At 38.7% G+C, this 12,834-nt stretch overlaps 1 pseudogene; it reads right to left on the bottom strand.

Annotated features, from left to right (window-relative positions):
- Positions 1-12,449: 12,449 nt before the first annotated feature.
- LOC132055070 (5S ribosomal RNA) lies at positions 12,450-12,567 on the bottom strand (annotated as a pseudogene).
- Positions 12,568-12,834: the final 267 nt, after the last annotated feature.

The following is a 12,834-nucleotide window of genomic DNA, read 5'->3' as shown; positions in this document are numbered from 1 at the left end:
AATAGTCTATAGATTCATATTGCGGGAAGTTCTAGTCTTCAATATATCTACAACAATTTGAGAGTCCATCTCAATAATGCCGTGATGATAACCACTATGGGTGGACCACTGTACTGCAAACTGAGCATCCAATGCTTCTGCAATGTTATGGTCCTTGCATTGAACTGGAGAAGCAAATGCAAAAACAAAATTACTAGAACTGTCTCTGGCAATTCCTCCTATGCCACCTTTCCCATTCAAGTCAAAGAAACTTCCATCTGTGTTGATTTTCATGAAACCATTCTGAGGCATGCTCCACATCACAGTCTTTGTGATAAGCTTTGGTCTAAGTTTCTCCACTTTTTCACACAACTGAGGCCGTTGCATCTCCATTTTGTGTAAAGAGAACATTTTGTCCATTGAAGCTTTAATCAGCCAACAAACTTTCTGCTTCATTCTAGCATAATAGAATCTGACTTGGTTACCATATCTACAAGAACACCTTGTTGTCCACAACACCCAGCATATAACCAAATTAAAGGAATGGTTTAAATCATCATTATGTGAATGGCATGTTTTCCAGTTGTTTGCCACCAATCATGCATGAATCCTTTAACTGGTTTGCTATGGTAAGTGATCCCCAGAGATTGTCCAAAGTACTTCCACAGCTTTTGAGCAAGTTCACTATCAATAAGCAGATGTTTGATAGTCTTAGGAAAAGAATCTGCACAGCATAAATAATCCATTGGATTTCTCTTCCATTGCCTGCAAATAACATCATTAAAAGGCAATTTAATTTTGAACAGTCTCCATGATAAAAAAGATATTTTAAAAGGTACACTTTTTTGGCAAACTCTATGAATAAGAGGATCTGGGTCATTAATATGCAACTTGGGCACCCTCAAATGAGGCATAACGAATAGAATTCAGTTGCGGATAAGCTAACTAATTAAGAAAGGAAAGCAAGGAAACTCAATATTCGTTTGTTCACCTATCATCTCCATCAGACTTTGTTTTTTCATTCGTATCATCTCCATCTTCATAGCACCTAGTACTTACAATAAGTTGTCTAATTTATAACTATGACATTTCTAGCACTGGTATGTATAATGACTCCATCTATTTATTATTAATATAATTTTAAAAATTAAAAAGAAAAGGTTCTGCGCAACATGGAAAAGTAGAAAATATTTTTTTGGAATTGTGATCCCCTAAAATGAAAGGTCAAAGCATTTCATATATATAAGCTAACCACACTTTCTTTTAACAAGAACTATATATGCGTAGGTTGAGTTATCATAAACTAAAATAGATTACACATAAAGGACCACGTACAACAAAAACCTCCAAAAATCACTAAAGGGCATATCATGACCAATCCTGATTGCATCTGACTTTATACAATATGAGAAGTAGAAGATGAAACGTTATAGAAAAAATTTGCATTCCAAATTAATTACTTATGGTATGGAAAAGAATTATTTTGTTATCATTTTGAAGAATTGTTCGTATGATCCTCCTCCTCCCCCCTCCCCCCCCCCCCAAAAAAAAAAAAAAACACATCCTTTGTCGATTCTGTTCATGGAGATCGAACATAAAATTCAATCTTCTTGAATTTTCATTCACTCGTGTGGAACATTGGTATATGAGATGCAAGAATGGTGTGATGATTTTAATTTACTTCACGAGCAAGGATTTTAATTGGTTCAAGTTCAGAATAACTTAGTTGCATCTCACCACAATGATAGCGTAATAAATAATTATATCGCCATACCATTTATTTCATTTTAACAAACATCATTTATTTGCCACAAAACCAGCAAAAATCCAAAACTTCTTTATTGAAACACGTTTAAAACCTTGGAATAGTTTCACTTCATGGACCCTGTCTGTGGACCAATAATACAAAATTTGATCGGTTTACATGTGTTATCCTAACTTTGAGTCCATTATACTGAAAAGATAGTGCCAGCTTCTTTTGTTATCTCTATAATAAAATAATATGTGTCCCTGCTCTAGGGGTGTACATGGACCGGGTTGATTCGAGTTTTTCAACTACCAAATCAAACCAATGATTTCGGGTTTTTAAATTTAAAAATCAAACCAAACCAACAAAAGTCAGGTTTTTCAACTTCGGGTTTTCTCTTGTTTCTCGGGTTTTTTTTTCCCAAAAAATTCCTCATAAAAAACATATTAGCTTTTAGTTCAAATATTTCTTTAGTCCTAGCTAGTAAGAAACAACTACATAATTAAAGTGTTTCATAAAAAAATAACACAAATGTGAGATGAGTGATGACATTATAATAAAATATTCAACAAAAAAGATAATAAAACCACATAAAATAAATATCGCTAATTGATAAGTCATAATGAAGAAAAGAGAAAAAGAAGAGAAGATTAAAAAAAAAAAGCTCTCTTCTCTCTCCTAAACCCATGCAAACCCTAACCTAATTTACAAATGTCGGCGCCAGTAATTGGTCAGCCGCCGACAGTGGCTGGCCAACCGTTATCTCTTGCCTCTAGTTCTCAGTTCCCACCACTTCGCCACCCTTCATCTTCCATTATCACCGAGAATCAGAACTAAGAACCTACAAAAAAACCCTAACTCTACAAACCCTAGCCATGCAGAGAATGAAATTCCAGAAAACTACGTCAATTTAATCAAGAACAATGAAGATTTGGTTGCACAAGGAGTTCCCGAGGTAGAACCAATCCCGCTAAAGCTAGTGGAGATTGTTGATGGTGAGCATATGGTTGAATGGACAGAAGATGAAGTGCAACTTATGAATATTATAGAAAAGCTTCAAAAGATGCAGTCGTAGGCAAGTTCTCCTATGGATAGTCTGATTTGGAGGAATTATGTACGCAGATCCCACTACAATGTGGTTTGAAGGGAGATTGTCATATTGGTTTATTTCGGAGTAGACATATTCTAATAAGAATTGAATTGTTTGAAGATTGGCTAAAGATAATGGTAAAATCTGCTTACTATATAAAATCAAAGGATGGTGGTGTGTATCAGATGAGGACATTGTTATATGATACAATTATATGATACTAAGTTAAAAGTTGATGAGGAGACAACAATGGCCATGGCTTGGATTTCTTTCCCGAATCTACTACCAACATTCTTTGTGAAAAATGCCTTTTTTTCACTTGCCTCAGAAGTGGGCAAGCCGTTGCATTTAGATATGGCTACCATTAATAAGACTAGGCCTGACTGTGCTAGGGTGAAAGTCTTAGTTGATCTTGGTGCTAAATTGCCAAAGGTTGTTAACATGAAGATTACAGATGAAAAGAATGGTAAGTCTCAATTGGTTAAGGTGCAAATCCAATATGATGTTTTGCCAAAGTATTGTAAAAAGTGCAAGCTACAAGGTCATGATGAAGAGGGATATAGAATTCTACATCCTGAACTTAGAAGAACTGTAGTTGAGGAGCTAGAAGTCGAAGGTGAAATTGAGGTTCGAAAAAAAGTTGATACAGGAAATGTCAGAAACAAGAATTAGAGGAGGCCAGCAACAATTTTATCTAGTGGGAAAGTAGTTGGAGATCTAGGCAATTGGAATACTATGAATGATAGGACAATTTTTACTATGGATAAGAATCCTAACATATATGTAGATGGTAAGCCAATAAATGGGAATGTTGCAGAAGTTAAGGTGGCCAATGGTTTTGAGGCTCTTTCTGAGGAAGGAGAGATCAGTTAGGTTTCTAAGAGGGTGAGTTTAGGAGGTAATAAGGAGGAGGTAGTAGGATCTTCTAGTATAATTAGGGAGAAAGAATTGAATAAAGGAGATGATCCTTCAACTATTAAGGATCAGGAGAACAAACAGAAGGATATTAATTTTAACAAGGTGTTAGATGATGGAGGGACAGGTGAGGGTGATATAACTGTTGATACCATGGTTAATATGGTGAGGGATGCTGATACTGTTATCAATAACATGGTTTCAAAGGTGATTCAAAATGAAGAGAGGATAGGAGATGCGGATAAGGATATGAGTAACATCTCCAAAGATGTTGCACAAGTTATAGATGGTGTTTGTCCAGATAGGAAGATTGTTGATTGTTATGGGGTTTTAGGCGTGGATAGAGATTGTAGTAGTAGTGCTTTGGCTATTAAATCTCCATCAAAATGTAGTGATAGGGTAAAAGAGGAGATAGAAGGGGAGGAGGGTCTTAAAGTGAAGGAGGATGTAGAGAAGAAGGAAATATGAGATGAGGAGAATGAGTTTGAAGGGGATAGGAGTGATACAGAAGATCCGGGAGGAGGTGTGAAGAGTTGTGAAGATGGCAAGGCTCTATAGCCTACTCCCCTGTCTGATCTAGAAATGGAAACATCTACAGATATTGTCATTAGTTCTTGTCACGACCCAAACCAAGGGGCCGTGACAAGTGCCCGACCACTACTGACCAAGCACCCCTAACTCGTACTTGCCATATGCTGAGTAACCTGGTGGCCCATTTCCAACTCATAACTGAGCGATAGCATCTGCTGCAAAATTTATGCAATAAACTCTACCTCGAAAACTTATAATTTATATATATGGATATGTATATATAGGCATACGTGAAAAGGATGACAATGCAGTCCGACATGGCCACTACAAGCACTATACATAAAATAGGAGACCATAAAGATACATGATACTTCCACTATTTATAACTGTCTACAGACCTCTATGGAATACAAGCTGTAGCAAAGACAGGACAAGGCCCTACCGTACCCACATATCTACATAGCAAAATAGCATACCAAAAAGGGCTATGGCTCCGGACCAATGGAGCATCGACCGCGGGGCCGAGGGGAGATCCTACCGTCCGGATTGTCTAGCCGGCTACACCGCCTCCCGCGGGTACGAATGCGTGTCCATAAGAAAGGACGTCAGTACGAACATTGTACTGAGTATGTAAGGCATGAACAATAACATAATAAGAAATATGGAACATGACATGGGATAAAGGAATAACATGTACATCTGACTGCCTCTTAAGGCGGATATCATGCATGCTTAGCTTTTTCTTAGAAAAACATTTCTCATGCATGTATACATAAAATAGTAATGCCGCGGAACGTGCAGCCAGATCCAAAAGTATATCATATTGTCGCGAAACGAACGGCCCGATCCATAAATATATTATATTGCTACAGAACGAACGGCCGATCCATTTATCTCATATATCCCGCGTTCGGGATGATATCATAATATACCAACTGATCAGGTGGCTATGCGTATATAACGCCTCACCCTTTTCCCATGTCTCCTATATATATACATGTAGATACATATAAACATATATAGTATAAGTAGCATGCATGAGATCCCAAATAAAAGCTACGACTCTATTGGAGTGACGTAAGGTCGGTAACATCCGATTTTATATTATGGAACAAACATCATCGCTTTACCTCACCTTGAAGGAATAAAGATTATAAGGTGATATCAACAACAATGAGTAGAATCAACGAAATCGTGAAATGAGCTCAATAATCTCATAATAGCATTAAAATCATAAGCTTTGGAATTTCTAGAATTAGAATCATCATCATGTTCATCATAGAAAACATCTCGCCTTTAGTATCATAAGAAGCTTTTAAGAATTAGGAACTTCTAACTTTTTGAAGTAAGAAGATTATGGAAACACATATGGAATCATAATATAGGAATCATGCCTTTTGAAAGAAAGGGACTAGCCTTAACATACCTTTCGATCTCCTTAGCGACTCAACGGTTATCCTTCCAAGCTCGTAAATCTACATATAAACCATTCGTACTATTGTTAGGCTCAAAGTCACATGCTCATACTAAGTCTTGATTTAGTTCCAATTAAAGTCTGCCGAAATTCGGGCAAAGATCTCCCCTGTTTATATGCCTAGCCCGAAGTCATAATTCAACAACCAACAACAACAACAAAAACACCAACATCAAAAACATCATTACCAACACCATTATGTTCCACAAAACATCCCATATGATGTTTTCCAACTTTCTCAACTAACCAACTTATTATATGACTGTTTAATAGTTTTACCTCCATAAATAAACCGAAACTAATATTAATAAGGAGAGATTCATACCTTACTCCCTCTAATATTGCAATATCTTCACTTTCCACCTTGAATTTAACCCAAAACTCGTCACTATATGATTTTATAATCTCAACTATACGCTGTCTGGACCAGAATTCGAGGATTATACTCGATTTGCGTTACAATTTTGGTGTGTGGAAGTTGGTGGAGGGTTCCAGAAGTTTGGAGAGGTTTAGAGGATGTTTGGAAGAGAAAATAAGGGGTTAACCACCTTTTTATAACGTTTTAGGCTCGGGTTGCACCGACCTAAAAATTGCTCAGCGTGTTTGCGCCCACTAGTGGTGCGTTCGGGCTGAGTTGGTCCTTGGTCCTCTGCGCGTTTGTGCCACTCCATGGGGCGTTCGCGCAGACCATTTTCCTAGCCTGCTAGCTGGTCTTGTAGCGTCCATATCTCCTTACTCCGATACCAGACCGATAAATGGTTCATTGCGTTGAAAACTAGGCTTCATGAACTTCACTTTAGGCTTTTACTTTGCCTCAAAACTCATCATATTTTAAAAGATATTCTTTCTCCCAATTGGACCAACAAACATAGTTTCCGCAACTCAGCTGCTCTCCAATCCTCTCACCACTTATTATATGAACTAAGCCTTCATAACCATAAGATATACGCATATATACATACATACATACATATACACATACATACATACATACATATACATATATATACATACATATATACATACATATACATATATATACATACATATATATATATATATATCCTTGAAGGCAACTCCAAAGTTCATACTTGAAACGACTAACACTTACGAATTTCAACGTACAGAACTACGGGGTATAATATCCTTCCCCCCTTAAAACATTCATCCTCGAATGTTATAGTTGCAACTCCATGACGTTTTCACTAATTTCTTGAAGTGATTGCCCTTCTCCTAGACTCCGATTGCCTTATCTTTAGAATATAAGTTGGTCGGTCTCTTCTCGTTCCCTCTTAGCTCTTTATTAAACTCTTTCGTAAATTTTATAGTCTTCTGTTCTTATGTATATAATCAGGAATCAACTAATACTTGGTCATCGTTCTCCTTCTATTAAGGTAGTTCTGGTCTACAACTGCTATGGCTACCCGTTGGCTTGCAAGTATCTCTTCTTAGCTGCTGATAGGCAATTCTCTTATTCAGCTATGGCACCTTCCTTTGCTTGCTTCTTTGGTGCTAATTTGGGCCATCCCTTTTTCATACTTATTGATCTCGCATACGCACCACATCATCTCTTTGTAGTCTATTGGTCAGACCCCTTGATTCCTCACAATCTCATCGTAGTTACTTTCACAATAGTAATGTTATTGACAACGAATCCCTATTCTTAACGGTTTTTTACCTCAATTATTCATTCCAATTCCTTTCCAAGGTTAACTGTAACAATACCCCCACGCCATCTCTTAAATACGTACATACACAATGTTCTCTCACCATCTTCATTATTCCTCGTAGTAGGGTTACACTTATGATAAGCTAATAATCATAGCTCAAACTAATTCATGACTCAAAATATCCTCAAACTTATATTGGAACTTTTCCCTTACTTTCTTCTCAAATTTTGCAATGTAGATCTATAAGTATGAGACTAAGGCGAACTATTACTTTACCACAATTTTTTTCTAACACGAGTACGCTCATTCTTGATTTCCTCATATGAGCGATCATTCAATTAGCCTTTACTCTTCGTTGACTTTCTATCGCTGCCCTTACATCATTTTTATTGTCCATTTCTTCGCGATGATTGTTGATATAGTTTTATAATACACGCTCTCATATTCGGCATCATCGGTGACTTATGAAATACTCTCTAATACCCGGTAGTACTGCTGTTACACCTCCCATTTTATGGCAAGGAGATTTTTGGCTTATTGGTGGTGTGTACCTTCGGTTTGGTAATCCACAACAGAGCTTTGGGCACGAGATATTTTACTTTGTAGGTGTACAGGAGTATAAGTATGCATTCTTGACATTACGAGGGAATTAGAAGTGAAACGAATCGAATCGGAGCAAAACGGAGCAACTCAGAAAAACTGCTGAAACCAGTCAGCGTCGATGGCACAAGGGACGACCGTCGACACGTCGACGAGCCGTCTTCTGGCACCGTCGACGAGGTTCTACAATCAGACATCTCAGGCGGCAGTTCGACGGGGCATGTCGACGGACCGTCGACACGTCGACGACCGTCGACCCTGCTTGTCAACCAGCGGATCTGGAACTTTCCAGCCCTGGTTATAAATATAAGATCCCACATTTTATTCCATTTTTTCTCCCAAAAACAGATCCTATATCTCTCTCGAACCCTCTAAAACCCTCCCTCTATTTTTCTACAACAAATCTATACCAAGAAACCAAGATCAAAAGCAAAGACTAAGAGATTCATGTACTAGGAAGCCTATTAGGGTTTGTGCAGAGTAAGGATTTCTTTGGCATGCAAGTGGAGGATTTCATTCTAATGGAGTAGAGTGACTCAAGGCTTATTCCCAAGTGATTAAGGTGAGTTTTATGTCTATTTCATAGTATTGAGAGTATTGAGGGGTTCAAAGACTTCGATTATGGAAAGGAGTAGAATATGGAGTGCAAATATGAAAATAATGATATTCTTGAATCATAGTTCTTGATATGTAATAAGTATAATCTTGCTATAAATAGTATTAAAGATGTTGTAGAGGCATTGTATGAGGACGGATACCAGTATGGTGTTATAGTTAGGGTTGTAAAGGAGATGTTACCCAATTTTCGTCAGCTTTGGTTTAAGCTTAAGTATGTTTTCGATTATCTAATTTTGGTACGAACTCTCTTGAATGTCGAAATGTGAATATTGGAGGAAAGCATTCAAGTGATAAAGTTAGCGAACGTAAAGGTATATAAGGCTAGTCCCTTCTTTTCTAAGGCATGATTCCTGTGACATGACTTCCTTTATTATTCCAAGGCCTTCTTACATTCCGAAAAATATGAGTCGATGTTTATAAAGAGCTTCCTATGAGATAAAGATAAGAGATATGTCATGAGCATGATAACGATAATGATGAGTCTAAGCCTAGAGATCCAAAAGCTTACGATATGACATTTCCACGAAGCTAATGTTCCTTGTTCGATTCTTTGATTTTATTCATTGTTGCCAGACCCACCTTATAATGCTAATTCCTTCAAGGTGAGGCATGATGATTATGACTACTCCATAATGGAATCGGGGGTTCTCGACCTTACGTCACCCCGATAAAGTTATAGTTTGTCTTTAAGTTCTTATGCATGCTTTACGAGATGTATATGATGACGAGATTCCACCGTGCCTAGATGGCCGGGCATGTCACTGCTAATGCGGGCTGCTTATGATTCCACCGTGCCTAGATGGCCGGGCATGTCACCGCTAATGCAGGCTGCTTATGATTCCACCGTGCCTAGATGGCCGGGCATGTCACCGCTAATGCGGGCTGCTTATAATTACACCATGCCTAGCGGGCCAGACATGACACCACTAGTGGGCGGCGTACGGTTACCCTGGACGCGGTTAACGATGATGGTATATGTGATATGTACGACATGTGTTTTCTTTTAAAGGTTAAGCAGGTTATATCCTTCTCTCATGTTCTATGATCTCTTTATTATGTTAGTATTATTCATGCCTTAGATACTCAGTACATTTATGGTGCGACGTCCTTTCTTTTATGGACGCCGTGTTCATGCCCACGGTAGTACGGAGGTGACCTGTGTTCATAAGAGCCGATCGGGCCGGACTTACACAGAGCACTCCATTATTCCGGAGGTGCTATTTGTGGTATATTCTTTTGTGTATATATATTTGGGCACGACGGGATCCTGTCCCGTCTTTATGTCTAGTACTCTAGTAGAGGCTCGTAGATACGTACGTGTGGGTAGTAGATAGCCCATGATGATCACATTGTATATTTGTATCTTATTTTGATAGCCCGAGGGCCTTATGCATATGATTGTAGATATGTTTTGGAAGTGATAAAGATTCCTTATGGCTAGTTGTGTTGAGACTAATAAATGCATTTAAGATGAGTATGATGATTAGCATGAGTGGTGCTCGGTAGTCAGCTCCGGGTACCCGTCATGGCCCCATAGACGGGTCGTGACAACTGCTACCTTGCTACCCATAAGCACACTACCTTCCTCCTCTTTGGAGATCGCCGCACTGCCTATAATTATCCTTTTTGTTAAGATTCTCCCTCCTTCTGGCACTAAGATTCCCTTTTGCTGTAACCCAATTGTCCTTTGTATTTATTTCCTTCATTTTTTATTTCCGGATGGCTTGCAAACCTTTCTTATCCTCTTTGTTACCCTTCAGAATATGTCACTGTGTATTTAGATGCGGTCCAATTTCTTCGGTACGAGCGATTCGAACCATGGTCTAGAAACATCATATTTCGCATCAATGAGAATCATTCTCTTTGACTCGTTAATCCCCTTACTTTTCTATCATACTTTGTTCCATACCAGCCCCATGATATACTTATTTCTAATCCGTTTCCGCTTTCTCCTGATACATTCTCGACATATCAGTACATCTCGAACTTTGGCTTCTTCCAGATAATACATTTCTTTCTTTGGAATCTTGGGAATGTCATAATTCACTTCGGGACTCAACCTACTCTTCCCCTTTTTTTAAGGATGTTCTTATACACCAGTAACCTTTGAATAGTAACTATCTTTGATAATCACCTGGTCGACCTTAACGATCCTCCTACTTCTCGATTCTTTAAAATGCCGGAATTCTTTTCGTTGCATGGTTTGACTTATTTCCCTTTGTGTTGGATGAAGTCTGGTATTAAATCAAATGCTCATACGTGTCCGATCCAAGGTAGGTGTCTCATTTATTGACTTTCCACTTCTACCTTTTATTCCCTGGGCTAATGGATTAATAGGGATGGCGGAATTCATTAAGCCCCCTTTATGGAGTGTCCAATTATACCTCGATCCTTCAACCCCAGTCGCTTTCCACGACCATCTTCTTAACACCCTTGAAATTCTTATTGCTCTGGGTTCCCAATTCCGATTTACGTCTATATTACCACTAAAGGTTAATATTCCACACCGTCCATTCCCACGACTCATCCTTTCATTTGCTTAGCTCATTTGACCCGTAACTCTCCTTAACTACTTGTATGCATCACAGCTATGCTTCGTAGCTTTCCCAGTATCCTGCTGCTTCTTGTTCTTATCATGAAATCCTTACAAAGTACACTCTTTCCCTTTATCTTGTGGTTAAGCCTTCATATTTCTTTTTGCCGCTACGGCTAGTCCATATTTAAAAATATTCCCCGTGTATCATTATTTCCTTTATGATCGAATCTCTATACTCTTTACTGAGGTTCTTACCTCATGTTGCTAATATATTGCCTCCTGGTCAGCTTTGTTAACTTATGATCCTCTCTCTTGTCCTTAGTGATCGCTCGACTTCCTTCAACCAACCCATAGAGTGTACCTTTCTTACTTTTGTCCCCAGGGGTTTTGAGTCTTTCTACTCCTAAGTGCTATTCTCCACTTGCCATTTTATAGTATTGACCCTGAAGTTTGTAGAATATCCTTTCAGAAGTGCAAATCTGTTCTATCGTTAAGTCATCTTTTGGAAGGGCTTCTCCGTTTCCGAAGTAATAGTATCAGTATGACTGCATATTTATCTCTTCAAATGCCCCTCAAGAGTCAGAAACGTTTTAGCATATTCGCAAAATCTTGCTTACTCTTTCCCAATTCACATCCCTATTCGTTGTTACTGCCCTTCAATCCCATTTATCAAAATTTGTTTCCGGGCCCAATACATTCGTCCTTTCGTTCCACACTACCATACTCTATTCTTTCCATATTCTTACTTTCGAGGTTCATCCGAATGGTTCTTTGCTGCTACCGTTGTCTTGATTTTTTTTTCTCGGAAGCTTGACTTGGCCCTTTTTAGCAACTTACTTCCCTTGCTCACACTTCTCCTTTTCTCAGGGCATCCTAATCTTCTTACTCTTGTATACCCACTTGCTTCTTTCCCTGATGTTATTGCATCAGGCTCATCAAACCCTAATCTTTAGAGAAACTAATGTCACCTTGCCCTGTAGCACTTGCCACTTGAACTCCAATACCCTATTCAATCAGTACCTTTGACATATCACAACATCGATTATCGGGGCATACATATTGGTTAAGATATCGGGTACACCTTTTCTTAACACCTTACTTACAATGTGTCCCCAATACTGCTTAAACTCGTCCTAATTCTGTAGCAGTGATACGTCTTCTCTCCCTTTGCCAAGCCGGTCCGTCTTATCTCTCTCAATCATTTAGGGTTTCCAACAGTGAGTTTCACATGTTTCTAATTTCCCTCAAGCTATTCTAGTTCCTCGTCCTTCTCTTATGTCTTAATCTATAGGACTTTCTAGCATACTTCTTAGGGGGTCACCCATCCTAGTACTACTCTCACTCTAGCACGCTTAACTTTGGAGTCCTGATGGGATCCGGTGCATTAGTGCTGGTATGATCGTTTCCATCCTGCTGCGTGGCCTTTATCGCATGACCTAAAACAAGTTGAAGTTTTAACGGATCCCAATAAAATTCCTATAATGCATCTCCCTCCGGATTGGAAAGATCCCTTACTCTCCTGACCGAGCAAATACTGGTTTAGCCTTCGGAACCCCCAATAACAACCATCAATCAACACACACGACTGTCTTCCATTCCTAAATTTTAGATTCCTAGTGGTGGCCAAAAACCTCTTAGTCGCAGTTACCTATAAGTACTTTGGTTATCGGTTCC

Source organism: Lycium ferocissimum, chromosome 4, assembly GCF_029784015.1.
Source record: "Lycium ferocissimum isolate CSIRO_LF1 chromosome 4, AGI_CSIRO_Lferr_CH_V1, whole genome shotgun sequence".
Classification (NCBI taxonomy): Eukaryota; Viridiplantae; Streptophyta; class Magnoliopsida; order Solanales; family Solanaceae; genus Lycium; species Lycium ferocissimum.
This window is presented reverse-complemented; position numbering and strand designations above follow the sequence as displayed.